Source organism: Trichechus manatus, unplaced genomic scaffold (genome assembly GCF_000243295.1).
Source record: "Trichechus manatus latirostris isolate Lorelei unplaced genomic scaffold, TriManLat1.0 scaffold00146, whole genome shotgun sequence".
Taxonomy (NCBI): Eukaryota; Metazoa; Chordata; class Mammalia; order Sirenia; family Trichechidae; genus Trichechus; species Trichechus manatus.
Genome location: NW_004444082.1, coordinates 2,940,609 through 2,968,433, shown reverse-complemented (window position 1 = coordinate 2,968,433; position 27,825 = coordinate 2,940,609). Strand labels below are relative to the sequence as shown.

Sequence of the window (27,825 nt, the reverse complement as noted above, 5' to 3'; positions counted from 1 at the left end):
AATAAAAATTAATTAATTAATTTAAAAAAAAAGACCATACTTACTGGCCTGAAAGAGACTGGAAAAACTTTCCGAGTATGACCCCCGGACATCCTTTTAGCTCAGTAATGAAGTCATTCCAGAGGTTCACCTTTTAGCCAAAGATTAGACAGACCCACAGGACAAAACGAGACTAAAGGGGCACATCAGTCCAGGGGCATGGACTTAGAGGTCAGGAGGGGACAGGAAAGCTGGTAATAGGGAACCCAAAGTCGGGAAGAAAGAGTACAGATATGTCATGGGGTTGTTAACCAATATCATAAAACAATATATGTACTAACTCTTTAATGAGAAGCTAGTTTGTTCTGTAAATCTTCATCTAAAGCACAATAAAATAAATAAAAATATTAAAAATAAAAATTCACCTAGTGGCTCCACAGATGAAAAAGCCTGGCGAACTGCTTCTATAAAGATTACAGCCAAGAAAACCCTATGGAGCAGTTGTACTCTGTAACGCACAGGGTCACCATGAATCAGAATCAACTTGACAGCGACAGATTTGGCTTTTCTTTCCCTTTGGTTATATAGTGGCTTAGTTATCCAATGCTGCTGTAACAGAAATACCAGAAGTAGATGGCTTTAACAAACAGAAATTTATTCTCTCAGTCTAGGAGGCTAAAAGTCCAAATTCAGGGTGCCAGCTCTGGGGAAGGCTTTCTCTCTCTGTTGGCTCTGGGGTAGGTTCTCGTCATCAATCTTCCCCTGGGTTTAGGAGTTTCTCAACACAGGGACCCCCGGTCCAAAGGACGCACTCCACCCCTGACTGTCCTCTTTGCTCCCTTCTGTCTTCTATATCTCAAAAGAGACTGACTCAAAATACAACCTAATCCTATAGATTGTGTCCTGCCTCATTAACATAACTGCCTCATTAACATCATAGAGATTAGGATTTACAACACATACCGTAATTACTTCAGCTTACTAAATGGAAGACAACCACACAATACCGAGAATCACGGTCTAGCCAAGTGGACACGTATTTCTGGGGGACACAATTCAATCTATAATATGTATTATTAATAAACTAGTAGAAACTGAAATTAAAAATACAAAATTCACAGTAGCATCAGAAATATTAAATTCTTAGGCATAAATAAAATATGTGTAAGACTCTACAGTGACAAATACACCGCTGAAAGAAATTAAGACCTAAATAAATGGAGGTATACTGTGTTCATGAATCAGAAAGCCTCAATACTGTTAAAATGTCAATTCTCCTCAAATTGATTAATAGATTCAGTGTATTCCTAGTCAAAATCCCAGCACGTTTTTTTGTAGAAATTGACGAACTGTTTCTAGACTGTATATGAAAATGGAAAGTACCTAGAAAAGTCAAAATAATTTCAGGAAAAAAAAAACTAACTGACGGACTTACATTACCTGACTACAATACTTACTATAAAGATACAGTAAGCAAGACAGTGTGTACTGGCCTAAAGATAAACGTACAGATTAATGGAACAGAATGGAAAGTCCAGAAAGAAACCCACACACGTCTACTTGATTTTTGAAAAAGCTGCTATGCAATTTATTCAGGAAAAGACATTCAACAAATCATGCTGGAACAATTGTATATCCATACGTTAAAAAAAAAAAAAAAGCTTTGACCCTTACTTCACTCCACAAAAAAATTACTCAAAATGCATCATACATAGTCCTAAGTGTATGAGTTAAAACTTTAAAACTTACAGCTGAAAATTTAAGAGAATATTTCAGTGATCTTGGGTTAGACAAAGACTTCTTAAATAGGCTATGAAAAGCACAAACTATAAAAGGGAGAAAAAAATGAACAGGACTTTATAATTAAAAATCTTTTGCTCTTCAAATGGCACTGCTTAGAAAATGAAAAAGGCACATTGGGAGAAAATACTTGCAAATCATATCTTTATAAAGGACTTATGTCCTGGATACATGAGTAACTCTTAAAAATGAATAATATGATAATCCATTTTAAATGGAACAAAAGATTTTAACAGCTCACCAAAGAATATTATAATCAATGGCAAATAAGCACAAGAAAAGCTGCTCAACCTATTAGTCATAAAGCAAATTAAAACTACAATGAGATGCCACTATACACCCACCACAACAGCTAAAAGTAAAAAGACTGAGAATACTAAGTGTTGGTAAGGAAGGAGAGAAAGCTGAACTCTATACATTGCTGGGGTTGGGGGAGGAGGACTGCAACATAGTACAGACACTTTATATATGAAAACAGTTGGTGGTATCTTTCTGTGACTGAGAAGAATTATTCATATTCTACCATTCTTTGCAACAGTCTTGGTGGATATTGGCATCAGTACTATAGACTTTGCTACCCAATAGCTACAGTTTAAAGGTTTGATTCTGATTTTTCAAAAATGTTTACACCTATGAAACATAAATACACTCTTGCTCCCTAAAGACCAAAGAGTATTCATTGAACAGTAACTCATTTCCAGCTTTGAAAGCCTGTAAAACTCTGCTCCACCGCCCATCTGTCAGTCTGTCATACTGTGGTGACTTACATGTTGCTGTGATGCTGGAAGCCATGGCACCAGTACTTCAAATACCAGCAGGACCACCTATGATAGACAGGTTTCAGGAGAGCTTCCAGACTAAGACAGACTAGGAGGAAAGGCCTGGCAATCTACATGCAAAAGTTAGCCAATGATAACCTTATGGGATCTCAGCAGAACACTGTCTGACTTGCTTGCTTTAAGCATGTCATCAAAAGGCATCAATTGTTAGAGGACGACATCATGTTCGGTGAAACAGAGGGCCAGCAAGGAGGCCCTTGATGAGATGGACTGGCACGATAGCACAATGATGGACTCGAACATGCTAGTATTCAAGGGAGGATGACGCAAGACCTGGCAACATTTCATTTTGTTGTATATAAGGTCAACATGAGTCAGCGCTGACTTGACAGCAGCTATCTATCTAAAAGTATGCTATCAGATTCCAAAGCTTTCCCACTATACTTAATTCAGCGGTAAAATGTACCTTCTTCTAAAACAAAATAACCCAGTATTTTCTTTTTTGTTACAATTTTTTTGCATTGCAATTTGTGTTAATTCAAGGGATACTAAAGATATTTTCTAATATTACTGTTATCTCTAAAAAAATTTTTGTTTAGAATGAAGATACGAACATTCTTATTGCTATTCAGAGGTACAAAAAAAAAAAAAAAAAACCCATTGCCTTCAAGTCGATTCCAATTCGTAGCAAACTTATAGGACACAGTAGAACTGCCTGACGGAGTTTCCAAGGAGCGGCTGATAGATTCGAACTGCTGACCTTTTGGTTAGCAGCCTGAGCTCTTAACCACTGTACCACCAGGGCTCCATTCAGAGGTACAGGAACATCAAAAACTCTAACAGGAACATCAAAAACTCTAGTATAAACAGTACCGGTAGAAGAAATTGTATACAGTTTTTATTTCTTTAGTTTAAGCACCCTGGGAATCCCTGGGTGGCAGAAACAGTTAACGCACTCAGCTGCTAACCAAAGGTTGTAGGTTCAAGTCTACCCAGAGGCACCACAGAAGAAAGTCCTGGCGACATACTTCTGAAAAATCAGTAACTGAAAACCCTATGGAGCACAGCTCTACTCTGACACACACTGGGTTGCCACGAGTCGGAATTGGCTCAACGGCAACTGGTGGTTTATAAGCAAGCACCTTAAGAACAAAGGTGGTTCTTAACTCAGTCCAAATTATACCAAACATTTTCTATCATAGTGGGGAGTCACAGATGAGTGAATTTTCTAGTTGGCTCACATCATTATCTTAAAAACCATTCTCTATTATCCAGTCTCATCTCCCATTTCCTTCTTCTTCCTTCATGTACACTGCTCTCCAGAACACTCAGAATATTCACAGCTCCCCAAACTGGCCACAGAATTACTACTTCATACTAATTAATTCATTATTATTATTTGACTAGTACTTAAAATCTAATCCACATCAACCCAAATCTGTCAAGCAAATAAATTATGGTAGCATTCCCAGACTTCCTGACGATAAAAATTCCCTGGAGTGCTTGTTAAAAAATATTTCCTAGGCCTCTTCCTTGGAGATTCTGAGTAAGTAGGTTTGGAATGGGCCCAGAAATTTCTATTCTTTTTTTTTTTTTTTTTAAATAATATTTTATTGTGTTTTTGGTGAAAACTTACACAGCAAATTATGTTCCCATTCAATTATTACTAGGCAAATTGTTCAAAGACATTGGTTACATTTTCCACAATGTTTTAAAATTTTCATTAATTATCTTTGGATGTTTCAGTTCCAGTGATCTGGTTTCCCTGTCCCCTTCCCCTTTCATCTTTGCTTTAGTGTAACTGTTGACCATTTGGTCTTGTGTAGATGATCTGTTAAAGGTGTGCAGTACTCACTGGTAAAACTCTGTTTTATGAGCCAATCTGTCATTTAGCTAAAAGGGGCCTTCCGGGGATAGTTTCAGTTCAAGGTTTACGGAGTATGTCAGGGAGATAGCCTCAGAATTCTCTAGTCTCAACTGGGCCAGAAAGTCTGGACTTTTTAAGAATTTGAGTTCTGTTCCAGTTTTATCCCCTTCTATCAGGATCCATCTGTTGTGGTCCTGATCAGATTGGTCATTAGTGGTAGCCAGGCACCTTCTAGTTCTTCTGGTCTCAGGACAGATGAAGCCATGTTAGTCCTAGTTTCTTCTGAGTCTTTCGTTTCTTTTCTCTATTGCTCTGGACGAGATAAGATCAATAGTTGCATCTTAGATGGCTGCTCACAAGCTTTTAAGACCCCAGATGCTACTCACCAAACTAGGATATAGAACCTAAACTTTGTGATCTATATGATGCCAACTGACCAAGTTGTCCCACGAGACTATGGTCCTAAGGCTTCAAACCTAGAAAAATCCCACGAGATGTTTGGTTATATCTAAGAAGTATCTGTAACTGTTCTCCCTATGTGCTTTATAGTATGTATGAACATATACACATGCACACACACACGTTGTATATACATATAGCTACTGGAATTTGTATTCTTAATAAGCACTTCAATGGTTCTTACCACTAGAGAAGTTTGAAAAACAAATTAGAGAATACTTGTATTTTCTTTTTTGTTGTTGTTAGTATATACAGCAAAGCATACACAAATTCAGCAGTTTCTACACGTACAATTCAGTGACAATGATTACATTCTTTTAAGTTGTGCAACCATTCTCACTCTACTTTTGTGAGTTGTTCCTCCCTCATTAATATAAACTCACTGCTCCCTAAGTTTCCTATCTAATCTTTCAATTTGCTGTTGTCAATTTGATCTCATATACACAGTTCTTAAAGAAGCATAATGCTCAAGGCAGACATAAATTAGAGAATATGTTTAATGATATTATAAAAGGTATTATCAGAAAAAGATTTACTTAGGATAATTTAAAATAGTGGCCTTTACCATATTAACACACACACACACACACATATATATATATGCACACACAAAAAAATTCATGTGTGTGTGGGGGGAGGGTTCATCTTTATTTAAAATAGTATTAGGTGTCTTGATAGTGCCATTTAAAAACTTTTCTTTTTTTTTTAATTATGTTCATTTTCTTTTTTACCAGGATGATAACTCTTTGGTAGAGTACTTTGGCTTATAAGAAGATTGATCCTCAAGAGCACTCAAACACTAGTACTATATTTAATTTTTCCTTCTACTAACAAGATTCCCTGGATGGTACAGTTAAGTGCTCACTGACTAGCCAAAAGCTTTGCAGTTTAAATCCACTCAGAGAAACCTCAGAAGAGAGCCTGGCAATCTGCTTCTGAAAGATCACAGCCTTGAAAACCCTATGGAACAGTTTTACTCCGCACACAATGGGTCGCCATGAGTCAGAACTGACTCAATGGCAACTAACAACAATAACAAACAGATTGTTAGTTATAACATGAAGTCTCCACAGCTGTGTTGGTTAAGGCTGTGTGTCAACATTACTGAGCCATGATTCTCAGTGGTTTGGCAGTTATGATGTAGTTTGGCAGTTATGTAATGATGTTATCACCTCCAGGGTGAGATCTGATACAATGTAATCGCCTCCAAGATGAGACCTGCTGTGAGCAGCCAATCGGTTGAAAGGGAGTTTCCCTGGGAGTATGGCCGCCATCCAATACATATGGACTTTCTGGCAAAGCTCACTGGCTATTGTTCTGCTCTGGATCCTGCATTTTGCCTGTCATTATCTGAACTCCGGTTCTTGGGACTTAGGCCAACAGCCTGCCATCTTACCTGCTGATCTCAGGTTCATCAGCCTCTGCAGCCTCCAACCTGATGCCTGACCCACGAACTTGGGACTTTCCAGCCTCTACAACTGTGTATCCCACCTGAATTTAGAGACCATCTCAAGAATAGATTTGACCCGTTGAACACTAATGATCGAAGACCAGACGAGTTGTGGAATGACATCAAAGACATCATACATGAAGAAAGCAAGAGATCATTAAAAAGACAGGAAACAAAGACAAGACCTAAATGGATGTCAGAAGAGACTCTGAAACTTGCTCTTGACCGTTGAGTAGCTAAAGCAAAAGGAAAAAATGATGAAGTAAAAGAGCTGAACAGATTTCAAAAGGCAGCTCAAGAAAACAAAGAATATGATGATGATGACATGTGCAAAGATCTGGAGATAGAAAACCAAAAGGAAAGGACATGCTCGGCATTTCTCAAGCTGAAAGAACTAAAGAAAAAATTCAAGCCTCAAGTTGCAATACTGAAGGATTCTATGGGAAAAATGCTAAACGATGCAGGAAGCATCAAAAGAAGATGGAAGGAATATAAAGAGTCACTATACCAAAAAGAATTAGACAACGTTCAACCATTTCAGGAGGTAACGTATGATCAGGAACGGACAGTACTGAAGGAAGAACTCCAAGCTGCCCTGAAGGCACTGGTGAAAAAGAAGGCTCCAGGAATTGACAGAATACCAAGTGAGGTGGTTCAACAAACAGATGCAGTGCAGGAAGTGCTCATTCGTTTATGCCAAGAAATTTGGAAGACAGCTACCTGGCCAACCAATGGAAGAGATCCATCTTTATGCCTATTCCCAAAAAAGGTGATCCAACCAAATGTGGAAATTATCAAACAGTATCATTAGTATCACATGCAAGCAAAATTTTGCTGAAGATCATTCAAAAGCAGCTACAGCAGTATATCCACAGGGAACTATCAGAAATTAAAGTCAATTTCAGAACAGGACATGGAATCAGGGATATCATGGCTGATGTCAAATGGATCCTGGTTGAAAGCATATAATACCAGAAAGATGTTTACCTGTGTTTTACTGACTGTGCTAAGGCATTTGACTGTGTGGATCATTACAAATTACGGAAAACACTGTGGAGAATGGGAATTCCAGAACACTTAATTGCGCTCATGAGAGAAATCTGTACATGGATCAAGAGGCACTCGTATGAACAGAACAAGAGGATACTGCACGGTTTAAAGTCAGGAAAGGTGTGTATCAAGGTTGTATCCTTTCACCATATCTATTCAATCTGTATGCTAAGCAAACAATCCAAGAAGCTGGACTATATGAAGTAGAATGGGGCATCAAGATTGGAGGAAGACTCATTAACAACCTGTAGATGACATAATCTTGCTTGCTGAAAGTGAAGAGGACTTGAAGCCCTTACTGATGAAGATCAAAGACCACAGCTTTCAGTATGGATTACACCTCAACATAAAGAAAACAAAAATCCTCACAACTGGACCAATAAGCAACATCATGATAAATGGAGAAAAGATTGAAGTTGTCAAGGATTTCATTTTACTTGGATCCACAATCAACACCCACGGAAGCAGCAGTCCAGAAATCAAAGGATGCACTACATTGGGCAAATTGGCTGCAAAAGACCACTTTCAAGTGTTGAAAAGCAAAGATGGCACCTTGAGGACTAAGATGCACCTGACCAAGCTATGATGTTTTCAATTGCTCATATAAATGCAAAGCTGGCCAATGAACAAGAAAGACAGAAGAAAAACTCATGTCTTTGAATTGTAGGGTTGGCAAAGAATACTGAATATACCATGGACTGCCAAAACAAAGAACAAATCTGTCGTGGAAGAAGTACAACCAGAATGCTCCTTAGAAGTTTATTTATGGTAAAACTGCGTCTCACATACTTTGGACATGTTATCAGGAGGGATCAGTCCCTGGAGAAGGACATCATGCTTGGTAAAGTAGAGGGTCAGGGAAAAAGAGGAAGACCCTTAACGAGACGGACTGACACAGTGGCTGCCACAATGGGCTTAAGCGGCTGCAACAACTGTGAGGATGGCACAGTTCCAGGCAGTATTTCGTTCTGTTATGCATAGGGTCACTATTAGTTGGAAGTGACTGGACGGCACCTAACAACAACACAACCGTGTAAGCCATTTCCTTGATATAAACGAGTCAATCAACCTTGACCTCTCTCTCTCTATCCCCCCTTTCTCTCTATATATACATACTTCACTGGTTTTGCTTCTCTATGGAAACCAGACTAACACAATAGTTTTCTTCTACTTGATTGATCTATTTCCTTTTTTTTCTGGGTAGTCCTATGTAACAGTTACTGGTTGCCTGTCACGCCTCTAAATTACAACCTTTAGCAATGGCTTCTATGAAGCCTATTTTCTCCTCTACTTCAGACGCTGACTCCTTGCTACTTGGATTTGCCCCGCCCGACTGGCTAGTTCCTTCAGTGCCATTTGTTGTTGGTTTTTTGGCTTCTTTTTGTTTCATCTTTCTCTCTCACCTCCTTCCTTTCCTTTCTCCCGTCTAGCAGGCCCTGTGTGCCATCTGCGCTGCTTTTTAACAGGCTGAGCTGCTCCACTCAGCTGGGCAGCCACTTCCTGCATCCCTGCTGCCATGTCAGTGGGCTCCTTTGGGGTATTTATTTTTTCTTTTCTATTTCTTCTCAATTTCTTGACTCTCTCTACCTTCCTTCTTTTCCTTTCCCCAGGTGCTGTCTCCCCACTTTCTGATGGGCAGTGCTACAGTACTAGGCTGGGGAACTGCCGACACTTGGCTACCCCAGTCCAAGCCACCACACTGGTGGGCACCCTCAGGACATTTATTTATTTCTCAGTTTCCTGTCTGTCTCTACCCTCCTTTCTTTCCTTTTCCCTGACCACCCGGCTATGTGTGCCACCGCTGCCACTTTGTGACGGGCTTTGCTCCAGCCTTTAGCACACAGCTTCCCCAGTCCAGGCCACCACATCAGCAAGCTCCCTCAGGCCATTTTTTCTCCCCTCTGGATTTCTTGTCTCTCTCTAACTTTCTTCCTTTCCCTTCTCCTGACCACCTGGCCTCTTGTGCTTTCTCCAGGCTGTGTCACACTGCTTGGCTGGGGGAACAACGGCTCATGGCTTCCCTGCTTCGTGCCACCATGCCAGTTAGCTCTCAAGTCATTTTTTTTTTTTTCTTTCTCAGTTTCTTGTCTCTCTTTACCTTCCTTTCTTTCCTTTTTCCTGACCACCTGGCCGCATGTGCCATCTCCACCACTTTTTGATGGGCTGTGCCACACCGCTTGGCTAGGGAGCCACTGACAAACTGCTTTCCTGCCCTGCATCGCCCTGCCAGTGGGCTCCCTCGGGGTATTTAGCTTGTTTGTTTTTGGCTTCTGTTTCTGTCTCTCCTCTCTCCTTACCCAAACCCACTTAGCTCCACACATCACATCCTCTCCCTTAGCTCCTGCCTAACTGTACTGTGTGCTAAGCACCGCATTCCCAAGCAGCACAGGTGCAGACCACCGGATCCCATGCTGTACTGTCCCCCGGCCCCACCCTGCGGCCCCAGTGCACGTCACTAAGGAATCACTCCTGTCCCTCCCCTTCCACTGGACCTGCCCTGCTGCACTACAGCTGAGCAACCGGCCCTGCTCACCTGGACAAGGTGGTGAGAAGTATCATGCCCACAGATGAGCAAACAACAAAGAATGCCCACCCCATGTGCACAGACATAACCAAATAAAACAAAACAGCAGGACATAACAAACAAATCCACAGTCAATAAATGAAGAAAATAATCCCTGAATGTCCCAAAAACAGCAGATAATATCAAAACATATTCAAAAAAACAGAATAGGACAGCTCCAGAAAACGTCCAAAATAAAACACCACATGATCTTCTGGTAGAAGAAAACATACTGGAACTACCTGAAAGGGAATTCAGAAGTTTAATATTCAAGGATCTCCAAAATACGAAGTAAAACACAGACAAAAATACGGAAAAAATAGACAAAATCATGGAAAATAAGGATAAAATTAAAGAAAAAACTAACAAAACAATGGAAAAATTCAAGGAAATAATACAGAAACAAAATGTTAAAATAAACAACTAGAAATCATATAAAACAGCAATCAGAGATACAAAAGATAAACAACACGATTTCAGAAATGGACAGTGCCATAGAAGGCTTTAGAAGCAAATTTGAAACAATGGAAGAGCAGCAAAATTGAAGACAAACCCTTGGATACCACTTTGTTTGAGGGAAAATCAGAGAAAAGAATAAAGAAAAATGAAGAAACCCTGAGAACGATGTGGAATATAATCAAAAGCAAAAATCTGAGTGTGATCAGAGTTCCAGAAAAGGGGGAGAAAACAAAGGATCACTGAAGATTTACTGACAGAAAACTTCCCTAATACCATGAAACATGTAAAGCTGACCATCCAAGAAGCTCAACGAACCCCATATAGGCTAGGCCCCAAAAGAAAAAAAAGAAATATAATAATCACACCCACTAAAACCAAAGAAAAGAAAGAATCCTGAGAGCAGCCCGAGAAATACGAAAAGTCACATACAACAGAAAACAGTTAAGACTATGCTCTAAGTACTCAGCAGAAACCACGTAGGAAAGGCAATGGGATGACATATACAAAACCAAAAATAAACATCCTGCAGAACTCTCGCTCAAATATGATGGTGAAATTAAGACATTTACAGATAAACAAAAATTAACGGACTATGTAAAAATGAAACCAGACTTACAAAAAATATTAAAAAGAGCCCTTCAGTTAGAGAACCAACAACATTAGACTACAGCTTGAATCTAGGATGCAAGACCACATCAGCCAGATACCTACCTAAGTAATGAACTCTCAAGGACAAAGCAAAACTAAAAAATTTATAACAGGGAACCAGAGAGGTCAATCTGTAAATGGCAAGAACGTCAGAAAAATAAGAGAGGGAATAAACAGTGTAGGTATAGAATTTTCAAATGGAGAGAAAGTCAAGGCAATATCAAGCAATCAAAGACAAGTTCAAACTCGGGAAGATAAGGGTCAATTTCAAGATAATCACAAAAAAAGTTAACAAACCTACTCACCAAAATGAAGAAAAACAAAGTCTTGCATAAACACAAAATCTACAAAAATGAAAGAAACAAAATCCAGAAACAAAAGGAACTAAGCACAGGAGAGTAAGAGAAACAAACAAAACATCAGCACCACAAAAAAAACAAAAAACACTAAAAAATGACAGCAACAAACTCACACCTATCAATAATCACACTAAACATATACATGGCTTAAACGCACCCATAAAGAGACAGAACGACAGAATGAATAATAAACAAACAATATCTTGTCCACAAGAGATGCACCTTAGAAACAGAGACATAAATATATTAAAAATCAAAAGATGGAAAGAAATACATCAAGCAAACAGTAACCAAAGAAAAGCAAGAGTGGCAATACTAATCTCAGATAAAATAGATTTTCAAACAAAATCCACCATAAAAAATAAAGGACGTTATAATGATTAAAGAGATAAACCACCATGAAGGTATAACCATAATAAATATCTATACACCCAATGACAGTGCTCCAAAATACATAAAACAAACTAACAACACTGAAAAGAGAAACTGAGAGCTCCACAATAACAGTAGGATATTTCAACACACTACTCTCTGTAAAGGACAGAATTCTCAAAAGAAACTCAACAAAGATACAGAAGATCTCAAAGCCACAACCAACCAACTTGACTTCATAGACATATATAGAACACTCAACCCAAACGAAGCCAAATACACATTCTTTTCCAATGCACACAGAATGTCTTCCAGAATAGCTCACATCTTAGGCCAAAAAGCAACCCTCAACAAAATCCAGAACACTGAGATAATATCAAGAATCTTCTCTGATCACAACACCATCAAAGTAGAAATTAACAACAGGAAGAGCAAGGAAAAAAATCAAATACATGGAAACTGAATAACACCCGGCTTACAAACCACTGGGTAATAGAAGAAATCAGAGATGGAATCAAAAAATTCCTAGAATCAAACAAGAATGAAACCACATCATACCACAACCTTTCGGAGACAGCAAAGGCAGTCCTCAGAGGACAATTTATAGCAATAGATGCACACATCAAAAAAGAAGGGGCAAAATCTAAACATTAACTACACCACTCAAACAAATAGAAAGAGAACAGCAAAAAAAGCCCACAGCCACCAGAAGAAAGGAAATAATAAATAGAGAACAAACAATAGAAAGAATCAACAACACCAAAAGTTGGCTCTTTCAAAGGATCAACAAAATCAACAGACCACTGGCCAAACTGACAAAAGAAAAGCAGAGAGGATGCAAATAACCAAAATAAGAAATGAAATGGGAGACATTACAACAGATCTAACTGAAATAAAAAGGATCATAACAGAGTACTATGAAAAACCATACTCCAACAAATATAAAACCTAGATGAAATGGACAAATTTCTAGAAACACACTACCTACTCAAACTAACACAAACTACAATTGAAAATCTGAAGACGTATAACAAGAGATTGAAAAGAATTAAAAAACAAAAAAACCTCCCAACAAAAAAAAAGTCCTGGCCCAGATGGCTTCACTGGAGAATTCTACCAAACATTCAGAGAAGAGCTTACACCAGTACTACTCAAAACATCTAAGAACACAAAAATGGAAGGGATACTTCCGAATTCATTCTATGAAGTCAGCATAACCCTGATATAAAAAAGAGGTAGAGACCAAAAAACCAGACCGACACCAAAAAAAGAGAAAATTACAAACCAGTATCTCTCATGAATATAGATGCAAATAATTCTCAACAAAATTCTAGCCAACAGAATTCAACATCATATCAACAAAATAATACACCATGACCAAGTAGGATTCATACCAGTTATGCAAGGATAGTTCAACGTTAGAAAATTAGTCAGCATTATCCACCACATAAATAAATCACATGATCATCTCAATTGATGCAAAAAAGGCATTTGACAAAATCCAACACTCATTCCTGATTAAAAAATCTCAATAAAATGGGTATAGAAGAGAAATTCTTCAACATAATAAAGGATATCTACACAAAACCAACAGTCAACATCATTACTAATGGAAAAAGTGTGAAAACATTTCCCTTGAGAACAGGAACAAGACAAGGTTGCCCTTTATCACCACTCCCATTTAACATTGTGCTGGAAATCCTATCTACAGCAATAAAGCAAGAAAAAGAAACAAAGAGGATCCAAACTGGCAAGGAAGAAGTAAGACTGTCCCTATTTGAGGATGATATGATAATACATAGGGCCCCCGGTGGCACAGTGGTTAAGCGTTTGGCTGTAAATCAAAAGGTCAGCAGTTTGAATCCACCAGCCGCTTCTTGGAAACTCTATGCAGCAGTTCTTCCCTGTGCTATAGGGTCACTGTGAGTTGAAATCGACTCAAAGGCAACGGGTTTTCTTTTATGATACTATATATGGAAAACCCAAAAGACTTCACGAGAAAATTACTGGAACTAATAGAAAGATTCAGTACAGTAACAAGATACAAAATAAATATACAAAAATCAGTTGGATTCCTACACACCAATAAACAGAACTACAAGAAGAAAAACAATGCTGTTTATAATACCCCCCCGAAAATAAAATACTTAGGAATAAATCTAGCCAATAACAATAATTCATTGTTGTTGAGTCGATTCTGACTCATAATGACCCTATAGGACTGAGCAGAATTGTCCCATAGGTTTTCCAAGGAGTAACTGGTGGATTCGAACTGCCAACTTTTTGGTTAGCAGCCGTAGCTCACTGTAGCTGTTAATCTCTGGGATGTAAAAGATCTATACAAGAAAAGTACAAAACACTACAGCAAGAAACCAAAAGAAAAACTGAACAACAGCAACTCAAAAGGTTTGATGAGAAGCCTTGGGGGCAGTGAGTTGAAGATAATGATGATGGGATAATTTGGAAAAGGACAGTGAGAATAGCAGCATAACTGGAAGAACGTAATCGATGTCACTGAATTGTACACGCAGAAATTTTTGAAATGGTGTATCTTTGGCTATGTGTCTCTTCACCAAAAAAGAAAAAAGGTCCTCCAAGGTCGAGAAGGAAGAGTGTTGACATGTTGTGGTGTTGTTAACCAATGTCATAAAACAATATGCGTACTCACTGTGTAATGAGAAACTATTTGTTCTGTAAACCTTCACCTAAAGTACAATTAAAAAAAAAAAGAAACTGAAAGAAACCTACATAAATGGAAAAATATACCATGCTTGTGGATAGGCAGACTCAACATTGTGAAAATGACAATTCTACCCAAAGCGATCTACAAATTCAATGCCATCCTGATTCAAATACCAAGAGCATTCTTTAAAGACATAGAAAAACTGATCATTAAATTTATATGGAAAGGGAAAAGGCCCCATATAAGTAAACCACTACTGAAAAAGAGAAATAAAGTAGGAGGACTCACACTACCTGACTTTAGAACCTACTATACAGCTATAGTAGTCAAAACAGCCTGGTACTAGTACAATGACAGATACATTGACTAATGGAAAAGAACTGAGAACCCAGACGTAAATCCATCCACCCATGGTCACCTATCTTCGACAAGGGCCCAAAGTACATCAAATGGGGGAAAAGACAGTCTTTTTAACAAATGCTGCTGACAAAACTGGACGTCCATCTGCAAAAAAATGAAACAGGACCCATACCTCACATCATACACAAAAACTAATTCAAAAAGGATCAAAAACCTACAAATACAACCAAAAACTATAAAGATCATAGAAGAAAAAATATATCAATGCTAGAGACCCTAAAACACAGCATTAACAGGATACAAACCATAACTAACAACATACAAACTCCAGAAGAAAGGCTAGAGAACTGAGATCTTGTAAAAATTAAACACTTATGCTCATCAAAAAACTTCACCGAAGAGTAAAAAGAGAACCTACAGACTGGGAAAAAATTTTTGTATGACAAATCCAACAAAGATTTAATCTCTAAAATCTACAGGAAAATCCAATACCTCTATGACAAGAAAACAATAATCCAATTTAAAAAAGGACAAAGGAAATGAAGAGACACTTCACCAAAGAAGACATTCAAGCAGCTAACAGACACATTAGAAAATGCTTATTGCCACCAGCAATTAGACAAATGCAAACCAAAACCACAATGAGATACTATCTCACCCCAGCATTACTGGCACGAATCAAAAAAACAGCAAATAAAAAATGCTGGAGAGGCTACGGGGAGACTGAAACTCTTATGCAGTGCTGGTGAAAATGCAAAATGATAAAACCATTTTGGAAACGATATGACGCTTCCTTAAAAAGCTAAAAATAGAAATATCATATGATCCAGCAATCCCACTCCTAGGAATATACCCTACAGAAATAAGAGCCATCACACGAATAGGCATATGCACACCCATGTTCACTGCAGCACTATTCACAATAGCAAAAAAATGGAAACAACCTAGATGCCCATCAACAGATGAATGGAAAAACAAACTATGGTGCATACACACACTGGAGTACTACACAACAATAAAGGACAATGATGAATTTGCACAGCATCTCACAACATGAATGAGCCTGGAGGGCTTATGCTGAGTGAACCAAGTCAATGACAAAAGCACAAATATTGTATGAGACCACTACTATAAAAACTCATGAAAAGGTTAACACACAAAAAGAAACAGTCTTTGATGGTTACGAGGGAGGAAAGAGGTGAAGATTGAAAAACACTAAATTGACAAGAGATAAATGGTAATTTTGGTTAAGGGTAAGACAGTACACAAATACAGGGACAGCCAGCACAACTTGTACAAGGAAAGGTAATGGAAGCTCCAGACACATCCAAACTCCTTGAGGGACCGAATCACTGAGCTAAGGGCTGTGGGGACCATGGTCTCAGGAAACATCTTAGCTCAACTGGCATAACATAGTTTATAAACAATATGTTCTACACTCTACTTTGGTGACTAGCATCTGGGGTCTTAAAAGCTTGTGAGCGGCCATCTAAGATACTCCACTGGTTTCACCCCTTCTGGAGCAAGGGAGAATGAAAAAACTAAAGAAACAAGGAAGAGATTGGTCTAAAGGACTAATGGACCACAACTACCACGGCCTCCACCAGACTTGAGTCCAGGACAACTAGATGGTGCCTGGCTACCACCACCAACTGCTCTGACAGGGATCACAATACACACAGAGCTGGAGAAAAACGCAGAACAAAATTTTAACTCCCAAAAATAGACCAGACTTACCGGCTTGACAGAGACTGGGGAAACCCCGAGAGTACAGCCCCCAGACACCCTTTCAGTTCGGTAATGAAGTTCACTCCTGAGGTTCACCCATCAGCCAAAGATTAGACAGGCCCATAAAACAAAATGAGACGAAAGGGGCATACCAGCCCAGGGGCAAGGACTAAAAGACAGAAGGGGACAGGAAAGCTAGTAATAGGGAACCCAAGACTGAGAAGGGGAGAGTGTTGACATGTCATGGGGTTGGTAACCAATGTCACAAAACAGTATGTGTACTGTTTAATAAGAAGCTGGTTTGTTGTGTAAACCTTCATCTAAAGTACAATTAAAAACAAAAACCCCTAAACCTATAAAGATTGTAGAAAAAAAAAATAAGGTCAACGCTACAGGCCTTAACACACTGCATAAACAGGATACAAACCATAACCAACAATATGCAAACTCCAGAAAATAAGCTAGATAACTAGGATCTTCTAAAAATTAAACACTTCTGCTCGTCAGAAAACTTCACCAAAAGAAGTAAAAACAGAACATACAAACTGGGAAAAAAAAATTTGACTATGACAAATCCAACAAAGGTCTAATCTCTCAAATCTAGAGGAAAAACCAACACCTCTCCAACAAAAAGACAAAAAATTCAATTAAAACTGGGTAAAGGTTATGAACACATACTTTACCAAAGAAGATATTCAGGCAGCTAACAGAGGAAATGTTCGCAATCACTAGCAATTAGACAAATGCAAATCAAAACCACAATGAGATACCATCTCACCCCAGCATTACCGGCACGAAATCAAAAAAAAACAGAAAACAACAAATGTTGGAGAGGCTGCGGGGAGACTGGAACTCTTATGCACTGTTGGTGGGAGTGCAAAATGGTACGGCCATTTTGGAAAACAATATGGCGCTTCCTTAAAAAGCTAGAAACAGAAATATCATATGATCCAGCAATCCCACTCCTAGAATATATCCTACAGAAATAAGAGTTGTCACACAAATAGACATATGCACACCCATGTTCACTGCAGCGCTATTCACAATAGCAAAAAGATGAAAACAACCTATGTACCCATCAAGAGACGTATGGATACATAACCTATGGTATATAAACACAATCATAAAAAACAATGATGAATCAGCGAAATCACCTCACAACATGGATGAATCTGGAAGGCATTATATGCTAAGTGAAATAAGTCAATCACAAAAGGACAAATATTGTATGAGACCACTACTGTAAAATCTCATGAAAAGGCTTACATACAAAAAAAACAACCTTCGATGGTTACGAGGGAGAGGAGGACTGGGGAGGGAAAAACACTTAAGTAGACAACAGATAAGTGGTAGCTGCTATGAAGGGTAAGACAGTACACAATAGCGGGGAAGCCAGCACAACTTGACCAAGGCAAGGTCATAGAAGCTCCGTGGACACAACCAAACTCCCTTACAGACTGAATTACTAGGCTGAGGGCTGAGGACTATGGTCTCGGGAACATCTAGCTCAACTGGCATAACATAGCTTATGAAGAAAAATGTTCCACATCCTACTTTGGTGAGTAGCACCTGGAGTCTTAAAAGCTTGAGAGCGGCCATCTAAAATACTTCACTGGTCTCACTCTGGAGCAGGAGAGAACGAAGAAAACCAAAGATACAAGGGAAAGATTAGTACAAAGGACTAATGGACCACAACTACCACAGCCGTCACCAGACTGAGTCTAGCACAACTAGATGGTGCCCGGCTACTACCACAGACTGCTCTGACAGGGATCACAATAGAGGGTCCTGGACAGAGCTGGAGAAAAATGTAGAACAAAATTCTAACTCAAAAAAATAATAAGACCAGACTTACTCGTCTGACAGGGACTAGAGAAACCCCGAGACTATGGCCCCTGGATTCCCTTTTAACTCAGTACTGAAGTCACTCCTGAGGTTCACCCTTCAGCCAAAGATTAGACAGGCCCATAAAAGAAAATATGACTAAAAGGGCACACCAGCCCAGGGGCAAGGATGAGAAGGCATGAAGGACAGGAAAGCTGCTAATGGGGAACCCAGGTCAGGAAGAGAATGTTGACATTTCATGGGGGTGGCAACCAATGTCACAAAACTGTATGTGCGTTAATTGCTTAATGAGAAACTAATTTGTTCTGTAAATCCTCATCTAAAATACGAAAAAAAAAGTAGTTATTGAAAAATTTGTCAAAAAATACTTTTGATAAAAATGTTATCGCTACACACATTGTAAAGTTTAATCAAACAAGTAAATTTAGTAAGTAGCAATGTTACTAAACTAAGGCTAAATTATAACTTAATAACAAGAACAGCAGAACCAGCAATACAATTAACTAAAGGCAACAATGACAATACAAAAATAAGCAGAATTGTTCCTCTAAAAACTAAAGAGTTTACATTTTGAGATCACTTTTTATAGACTTTTCAGCATTTTAGTGGGCTCTGGGTTCTCAGAATCAATGCTTTACACAACGTATTATATTCTGTTTGCCCTAGTCACACTAACATATCTTCCACTATAAATCTGACCTGTAAATTCTTCTTAGGATCTTCACCAAACACTGGGATTAGTCTTTAACTTCCATCTACAAGAAAAGAAGGAATCAAACTTAAAGCCTGTCAGCAAATCTTTCCCAACTAAATCATCAGATATACTTAGCTCCACCACAGCTCCATAGCTACTTGACAATCAGTACTTTGCCTCAAAGAGCACAGTTTTACCGAGGTACTGGGGCAGGGAGACAGGTAGTTTTCTTGTGATTTGGGTTAAAATAAGTTGAAGTTTAAAACAAATCAAGAGAAAACAAACAGAACAAAACATCTACACCAAAAATTTAATAATACATGAATATACACTATAGATTAAAACTTAACTGAAATCTAAACACAGATGCAACAAGCTAACAGTTTATAAAATGTTTCCTTTCTCTCACTTCAATCCCGCTTAAGCTGTCTTTTAAATTAAAGATAATCAAACTGTGCTGACATTGGTTTAAATTTTGATGAGGTGCCCTTGCTTTCTTGAATCACATTACTGCTTCCAAAGCATTTCAATTTAGTCTCAAATAAAAAATGCTGCTCTTTTAAGGCTCATGCCACTTGGTAATGTAAACCTGCCTTGGTATTAGAAGTAGAAAACCTTTTTAAAGATACAAATTCCTAAATTAATCCTAGAGACACTGAATCAGAATATCTGGGAGGGGCAATAGAAATCGCTTTTTAAAAAGCTCCCCTACAATTGCCAGGGGCTGGGGAAAGGGCAAATCAGGAGCAATGACTTAGTGGGTATGGGTATTCCTTCTCGATGATGAAAATGTTTGGGGATCAGATACTGGTTATGGTTGCACAAAATTGTGACTATACTAAAAACCACTGAAATGTACACTTTGGAATGGTTAAGATGGTCAAACATATGTTACCGTGAATTTTATCAATTAAAACAAAACTCTCCAGGGGCACAGATTAACAACTCTGAAACGACTACACATGTATACTGGAAATGAACAATTAAGGAAATGAATGCTGGGGGCCAAGTTTCTCACTACTGGAGTCGAAGGTTACGGATACGCAAGCTGGGAGGCTAGAACGTGGTGATGGATTAGAGATGGAGACTAAGTATGAACTCGTGCTTAGCTTATTTAGATAGAGATGGTTACAAATAGAAACAGTTATACATATGTGTATACAGAGTTAGTATAGCTGTTGCCATCAAGTTGGTTCCAACTTATAGCAACTCTACAGGACAGGGTAGAACTGTCCTATAGAGTTCCCAAGGCTATAATCTTTACAGAAGCCAACTGCCACATCTTTCTCCCACAGAGTGACTGGTAGGTTCAAACCACTGACCTTTCAGTTAGCAGTCGAGTGCTTAACCACTGCACCACCAGGGCTCCTTAGAGTTAGTATACACACATACATATCCTTCCTATGTCAGCTGACAGGGTACAGAAGCAACAAAATCCTGTTAAGAAGGAGGACACCTAGTACCCAGATCTTGATTTCTAACACCACTCTCCAACAAAAGAAACCAGGGTTCTCTAGAGAATTGATTCTAGAACTGGGGCATACAAGATAAGCCTGGAACATCTTGCAGGGCCAGAAAGTAAAGAAATGCTCAATGTATATATACACGTATATGCATATATATACATGAACACAATAAGGGTATGTCAAAGGAATACAGAAGCCAACTGAAAGCGCTCCCAGTGACCAAAGCTGGCACAATCTGAGCAACAAAATAAAGTAGTACCGGATTATAACTCAAAGTATAATACAAATGTCCAGGAGTCCATGCTGACATAAATGACTGAATAAATAAATAAATAGGGGAGAGCAGACAAATCTCTCCAGCAGAAGAATTCCAAATAGTTTGTATAGATACTCAGGTCTCAAGGAGGAGAAGCATGTAACTCCCTCCTCCTTAAGTGTGGGCTTTGTGTAGTGACTTCCTTCCTTCGAAAAGTAGAGTATGGGAAGGGGGGAAAAAGAGTAACTTTACAGTAGAGAAACCTGACAAACACTACCTCAGCCAGGTGATTAAACATCAACTGTGATAAAACTATACAGAGTGTTGATAGTATGTACCCTTGATAAGACACGAAGAAAATGGAACTTTCCCTCTGTTGTCTTCCTCCCCAAAACACACAACCCCACTCTAATCGTGAGGAAAACATCAGACATCCCAATAGTGGGGCATCCTAAAAAATACCTGACCAGTACTCAAGACTGTCAAGGTTATCAAAAACAAGGACAGTCTGAGAAACTTTGACAGAGAGACATGACGACTAAATGTAATGTGGTAAACTGGAACATTAAAAAGGACATTCAGTAAAACTACAGAAATCTGAATAACATATGAAGTTCAGTTAATAATAATGTATCGATATCCATTTATTAACCGTGACAAATGTACCATGCTAATGTGAGATATTAACAGCAGAGGAAACTGGTGTGAGGTACACAGACACTCTCTGTAATACCTTTCCAATTTTTTTGTAAATCTAAAACTAATCTAAAATAAGTTTTTTAAGTAGAGAAAAACCATCTGAAAGCTTCTCAGGTGCTCCGTCAGCATGTTCACATCTCATACAGACCTGCTGTCACTTTCAGTCTTTATCTCTACCTGAAATTCTGCCACCATCCAGGTTCTCATCAAAGTCCATGTCTGTATCTCATTCCACACTCTGGTTCCTTAGCTTTTCTGACTTCTGTCAAAAACCTTTTCCAATTCCATTTAGCCACTTACTCCCTATATTTTCTCGACAGAATTCTGTTCATATCCTTTGCCCATTTCTCTACTGTGGTCATAATCTTTTTCCTATTGATTTGTAATAGAAGAAAAACAATGCTGCCATTTTTCTTGTAAATGTTATGTTTTGCCTTTTTAAAAACTGTGGTAAAAATATGTATAACCAAATATTAGCCAATTCAAAGCTTTTTACATGCACAATTCAGTGACATTAAGTTCATCATTCATGTCTGAACCAGATGCCACCTGTTACCACTATCCTTTTCCAAATTATTCCAGAATTAACAGAAATTCAGTGCCTCCTAAGCAATGAGTCTCCCTTCCCCCTACCCCAACCCTGGTAACCACTAATGTTTTAGCTCTATACATCTACCTATTTCATATAAGTGGGAAACCCTGGTGCCGTAGTGGTTAAGCGCTACGGCTCCTAACCAAGAGGTCGGCAGTTTGAATCCACCAGATGCTCCTTGGAAACCCTGTGGGGCAGTTCTATTCTGTCATATAGGGTCACTATGAGTTGGAATCGACTCGACAGCAATGGGTTTGGTTTGGTATACAGTATTTGTCTTTTTGTGACTAACTTATTTCACGAAGCATGATGTATTCATGGTTCATCCACGCTGTGGCATGTACTAGACTTCATTTGTTTTAATGACTCAGTAATATTCCATTGTATGCACATACCACATTTTGTTTTTCCATTCATCTTGCTGATGGGCATTTAAGTAAGATGTTTCTACCTTCTGGCAATTGTGAATAGTGCTGCAATGACTATCAGCGTACAGGTTTCTGTTCCCATTTCCTGCCTTCACTTCTTCAGGGTATATACCTAGGATCGGGATTGCTGGGTCATATGGTAGTTCTATGTTTAACTTTCTGAGGAACTACCAAACTGTTTTTCAAAGCAGCTGTCCCATTTTGCATTTCCACCAGCAATGGATGACGGTCCTGCAAATATATCCTAGATGCCTGTAATTTTCTTTATGGATCCTTCCTTTGCTTTTAGGCTTAAGTAAGCCTTCTCTATCCCCACATCAGAAAACATATTCAACCTTATTTCCTTTAACTTCTTTTGATGTTTATTCTTCTCATCCACCTGTTATGCCATTTCGAATCACAATCTTATCCTTTATATACCTGAATCTATTTTTGGACTTTATAGTCTTTTCCACTATTCTGTCTTTCCATTCTTTTGCCAATAATATATTGTTTTTATTGTATTTATAAAACATTTTAGTCCCTCATCATTCTTCTTTTTCAAAATTATCTTATCAATCCTCACCAAATGAATTTCAGAATAATTCTGACAAGTTAAAAATGTTGGCAGCTGGTTCAAAGATAGAAACATAAAAATTAAAAGTACTAGGAAAAAAGCCTTAGGTAAGAAAAGCCTTTCTAACATGTAATATAAACCCTAAAAGCCATTTTTAAAAGTCCTAAATAAAGATGTAAAACTTCTACAATGCAAATATCATGAGTAAAAATGAAGTGAGAATATTTGCCACACATATGAAAAAGAATAATCAGAGTTACAGCAAATTAATAAAAAAACAGATGAACAACTTACTACAAAAAATAAGACACAAAGATGCAGTTTAAAGATGAAGAAATACAAACATTCAATATACATGTGCTCTAACTCATTCATAATTTTAAAACTATAAAATATTAAGACACCACTTTTCACTTAAAAGACTGGCAAAGCTTAAGGCTATGTTGGCAAGGGTGCAAGGAAACCTGCATATTCAAACATTGCTGATGGGAATGAAAACTGAGATCACTTCTTTGGAGGGGAATCTGGCAAAAGCCATCAAAGTATATACAAATGCACAGTCTTTTGTCCTGGTAATTCAGCTTCTAGGAATTTATCCTATAGGTGTACTTAAACAAATACACAAAGATAATATACAGTCACTGACAATCTGTGTATATTATCCTTGCGTATCTGTTTGCATGTCCAAAAACAATGAGGAACCGCCAAACTGTTTTCCACAGCGGCTGCACCATTTTACATTCCCATAGCAATACAGGAGGGTTCCAATTTTTCCACATCCTCACCAACACTTCTTATTTTCCAGTTTTTTATAATAGGCATCCTAATGGGTGGGAAGTGGCATCTCATTGTGGTTTTGATTTGCGTTTCCCTAATAACTAATGACACTGAGCATCTTTTCATGTGCTTACTGCCCATTTGTATATGGGGGGAAGATAAATATTTTTAAGATTAAGAAACCGATCATGGAGAGTGAAAGAAGTATAAAATCAAAACAAATCCACTGCTACTGAGTCAATTCCGGCTCATGGCAACTCTATATGTTAGAGTAAAACAGCTCCATAGGGTTTTCTTGGCTGTGATCTTTACAGAAGCAGTTCTCCAGGCCTTTCTTCCACAGTGTTGCTGCGTATGTTCAAAACTGCCAACGTTTAAGCTAGTAGACAAGCACAAACTGTTTGTATCACCCAAGGGCTTTAAATATAAGTACATGTCTCAATAAATATATCAACTTAATGTGTGTCCATGGAAAAAAAAGAATATTCAACCTATATAATAGAAGGCCAAAGACAGAAAAATTATAATAACAGTAAACAAAACAAATAATTTCTAATATATGTTATTACGATAAATAAAATATATTAAACTCACTAATGGCAAAATAGAGTCTGTGAGCCTGAATAAAAAACAAGACCTGGCAACACTCTTGGTATGAGACAACAAAATTATACCACGGAAAAGGTTGAAAAGAAAAGAAAAGGAAGAAAGTATACCAGGAAATATAAACCCAGACTGGTAGATGGGCTTTTTTTCTAGGCCTCATTCCTGAATAATTCAGATCCTTCCTAGTCTGGCACCAGTTTCAGCTCCCAGGCATTCCTGGTACTATGCATTAAAGCTCAAAGACTAAAGTGTGTATCTTAAAGCCGTGTTAAAGCGCAGAGACTAATGTGCATTATCTACTTTCCCTAGAGGACAGGGCTTCGGTATCCGTTTTCTGCTAAGACTTTATGAGTTGTTTTCATTTCAGGCACCTACAGATTTCCCTTTCTTGCTTTCAAGCTCAGCTGTGTATTTTTTAAATGTTTGACTTTTCATTTAATATTTCCATATATTTGGAGAGAAGGCAGCTTGTCCAGAAGTCACCAGAAAACGTACTTTAGAATTAAATACAACTGAAAATAAAGTCCTAGATCCTTAATTTCTTCTATATTATGAAATAATAAAGCTCAACTCATAAGGCTATGAGAAGTAAATGAAATTACATCCTAGCATAAACCCTGCACATATAAAATATTAAAAACGCTGCCCTCTAAAATTATCATAAATTTTATATCCTACACAAAGAATGTCAAGAGATAACCATAAGCATGGGTAGGAATGGGAATGATTTTCTGTTCTAGCTTCTGCTGGGCAGCAATTGCTGTGGGAGTAAAAAAAGGACTCCAATAAAATTGTTCTGAGAAAAAGGCAACTAGTAAAGGACCAAGTCACAGTAAGAGAATTCAACGATCTTCGAGGGTCATTCAGTTAGGAAAGTGACCCTTACTTTCTCTGTGAATTTGATCTGGGAGCCTTAAGTCCAAGATTCTATTCTGAGATCTACCACTGACTACTGTTTGCCTTCATCACTTCTCAATATTTGTTTCTTCTTCTTTAAAATAGGTGGATTAGATGACACTTAAGATCGCCTCTCTTTCCAAAATTCTGACTCCAGAATAAGAGCTTTAGAACAATTTCATTCCACATTCTAATAATATTTTTCTATGAAAGCTTATTAAATAATTAGACACACTGCTCTTTTTCCCCATGCAAAAAATAAACCATCATATACAAATACTAAATATTTCCCACTTAAACAAAGATCAGACAGCTTAATTCCTTCACATTTAAAAAGTGGCTTTGAAAAATAATGGAAAAGGCCTTAAAATAAATGGCTATGCTTCCAAGATATTAACTGCACTCTTCCCTGCTTAACTACTCATACCATTTAAGTGAGAATTCAGTCCATGAAAAGGCAAGAAGTTTTATTACACCTTCCCAAAGCAAACAATGGTTCATTTTCACCACAATGTTTACTGGCAGCTATTCCATAACGTTTTCTTCACAAGAACACCATATCTGATGACTGCATTCCAGACCAAGAATTTATTATCACAAAAATCAGAAATTTAACCAACAGAATGCAACAAAGACAAAATATAACCATTCACAATCCTGTAAACTGTCTTCAACGTCCTTAAAACAATGTTTTTAAAGTCCTTAAGAGACTATTATGGTCTATTTTATACAGTCAGCATTACTTGAACTTTTATAATGAACATGCACTACTTTTATCATTGGGGGAGGGGGACACTGGTGGTTCAGTGGTAGAATTCTTGCCTTCCGTGCAGGAGACTCAGGTTGGATTCCTGGCCAATGCACCTCATGTGCTGCTACCACCCTCTGTCAGTGGAGGCTTGCATTTACCATGATGCCGAACAGGTTTCAGTGAAGCTCCCAGATTAAGATGGACTAGGAAGAAAGGCCTGGTGATCTACTTCCTGAAATCAGCCAATGAAAACCCTATGGATCACAACAGTTTAATCCGCAACAGATCATGGGGATGGTGGACTGGGCGGCATTTCATTCCGTTGTGCATGGGGTTGCCATGAGTCGGGGCCAACTTAACGGAACGACAGCTAACAAGAACTTTCATAATCAGTAAATCAAAATAAAAATGATCCACTTCTGTTAGATACCCACCTGTCTAGAGAATTACAGTACTCTGAGTAGGACTCAAGAAGAAATGAATACACAAGCAACAGGTGATAAGGTAAAAGAAGCAATTAGCATTTATCTGCTGCATTTTTCTAAGAGTAATAATTAAGCAACACCTCTAATTAAAAAATAAAATCTGCATTATTTCATTAGATAATATTTACAATAGGGATCAGTTTTAACAAGAGTTTCTGACACTGTCGAACATCTGACTATAAAGGACCACATTCTAACAATATATTTAGTCTGTGAAGAAAGTAAACACAGGGACGTGTATTTACCATTATCTATTTGCCCTAGTGAGTATCTAACATTTATATACAGAACCTCTAACATTACATATAATTTATATATACCCCCACCAGAATTATTAAAGGAGGCATATGAAATACTCATCTGGCACAGATGACTTCTAAGGTTCTGTTGCTGTTGTGCTGTCGAGTCGATTCCAACTCATAGCAACCCTACAGATCAGAGCAGAACTGCCCTATAGGGTTTCCTAGGCTGTAATCCTTACAGGAGCAGATCGCCACGTCTTTTCTCCCACAGAGCAGCTGGTGAGTTCAAATTGCCAACCATTCTGGTTAGCAGCCAAGCACTTAACCACCGCTAGTTCTAAGTTGTTGCAACTTCCACAAACCAGCAGAGGGCTGTAAGAGCTCAGAAAAAATGCTTAGGCAGCTTTACTTGCATTTCTGGCACTGGGACCTGAAAAAATTACCAATGCTCAAAGTGGAAATCTAACATTCACTTCCCTGTCAATAGCGGAAAGAGATGACAGCTTCTAAAAGGAGAGAGGAATAATCTCCCAAATCCTGAAAACTAGAATCACTCTGTCATTAAGAATTCTGCCGTCACCTCCCGTCTCCTCTTGCAAACGGTGAACTGGAAGCCAAGGAAAATCTCACTAACAGAATAACTGGGGGAAGAGGAAAAAAATCAATCAAATGAGTCAGCAACTAAATACTTCCTTTCAGACCCACTGCACCACACTGTTGCCACCCGACTAATCTTCCTAAAATGAGTATTTCATTAGATTATGCTCACATTCACTTTATCAATTCTGTTCTGCACATAGTGTTGAATTCCAACTTTCCTTTGCCTAGATTTTAAGGTCGAGTTCTACCTCATGTATACAATCTTATTTTCCAAACTGCTCTCACAGTTACTTACGTTCAATAAGTCACAATTCACGTGAACTTTGAAAAAAGAGTATTTATTGTTTCTATAAAGATTACAGCCTAGAAACCCTA

General features: G+C 38.2%; 1 protein-coding gene across 5 annotated transcripts in view; it reads right to left on the bottom strand.

Moving 5' to 3' along the window:
* The window catches only part of ANKRD12 (ankyrin repeat domain 12), a 196,752-nt gene that overhangs the window by 146,910 nt on the left and 22,017 nt on the right, over positions 1-27,825 (bottom strand). For 2 of the 5 annotated variants that reach the window (XM_023740046.1, XM_004385790.2), the window contains exon 1: positions 19,101-20,363. The exons of 1 other annotated variant lie outside the window; for it this stretch is intronic. The gene's annotated coding sequence lies outside the window, so the exon portion shown is untranslated. Of the gene's footprint in view, positions 1-2,546; positions 2,575-19,100; positions 20,364-27,825 lie in introns of those variants that run through there. 2 more of the 5 variants (XM_023740044.1, XM_004385789.3) reach the window with 2 other exon arrangements.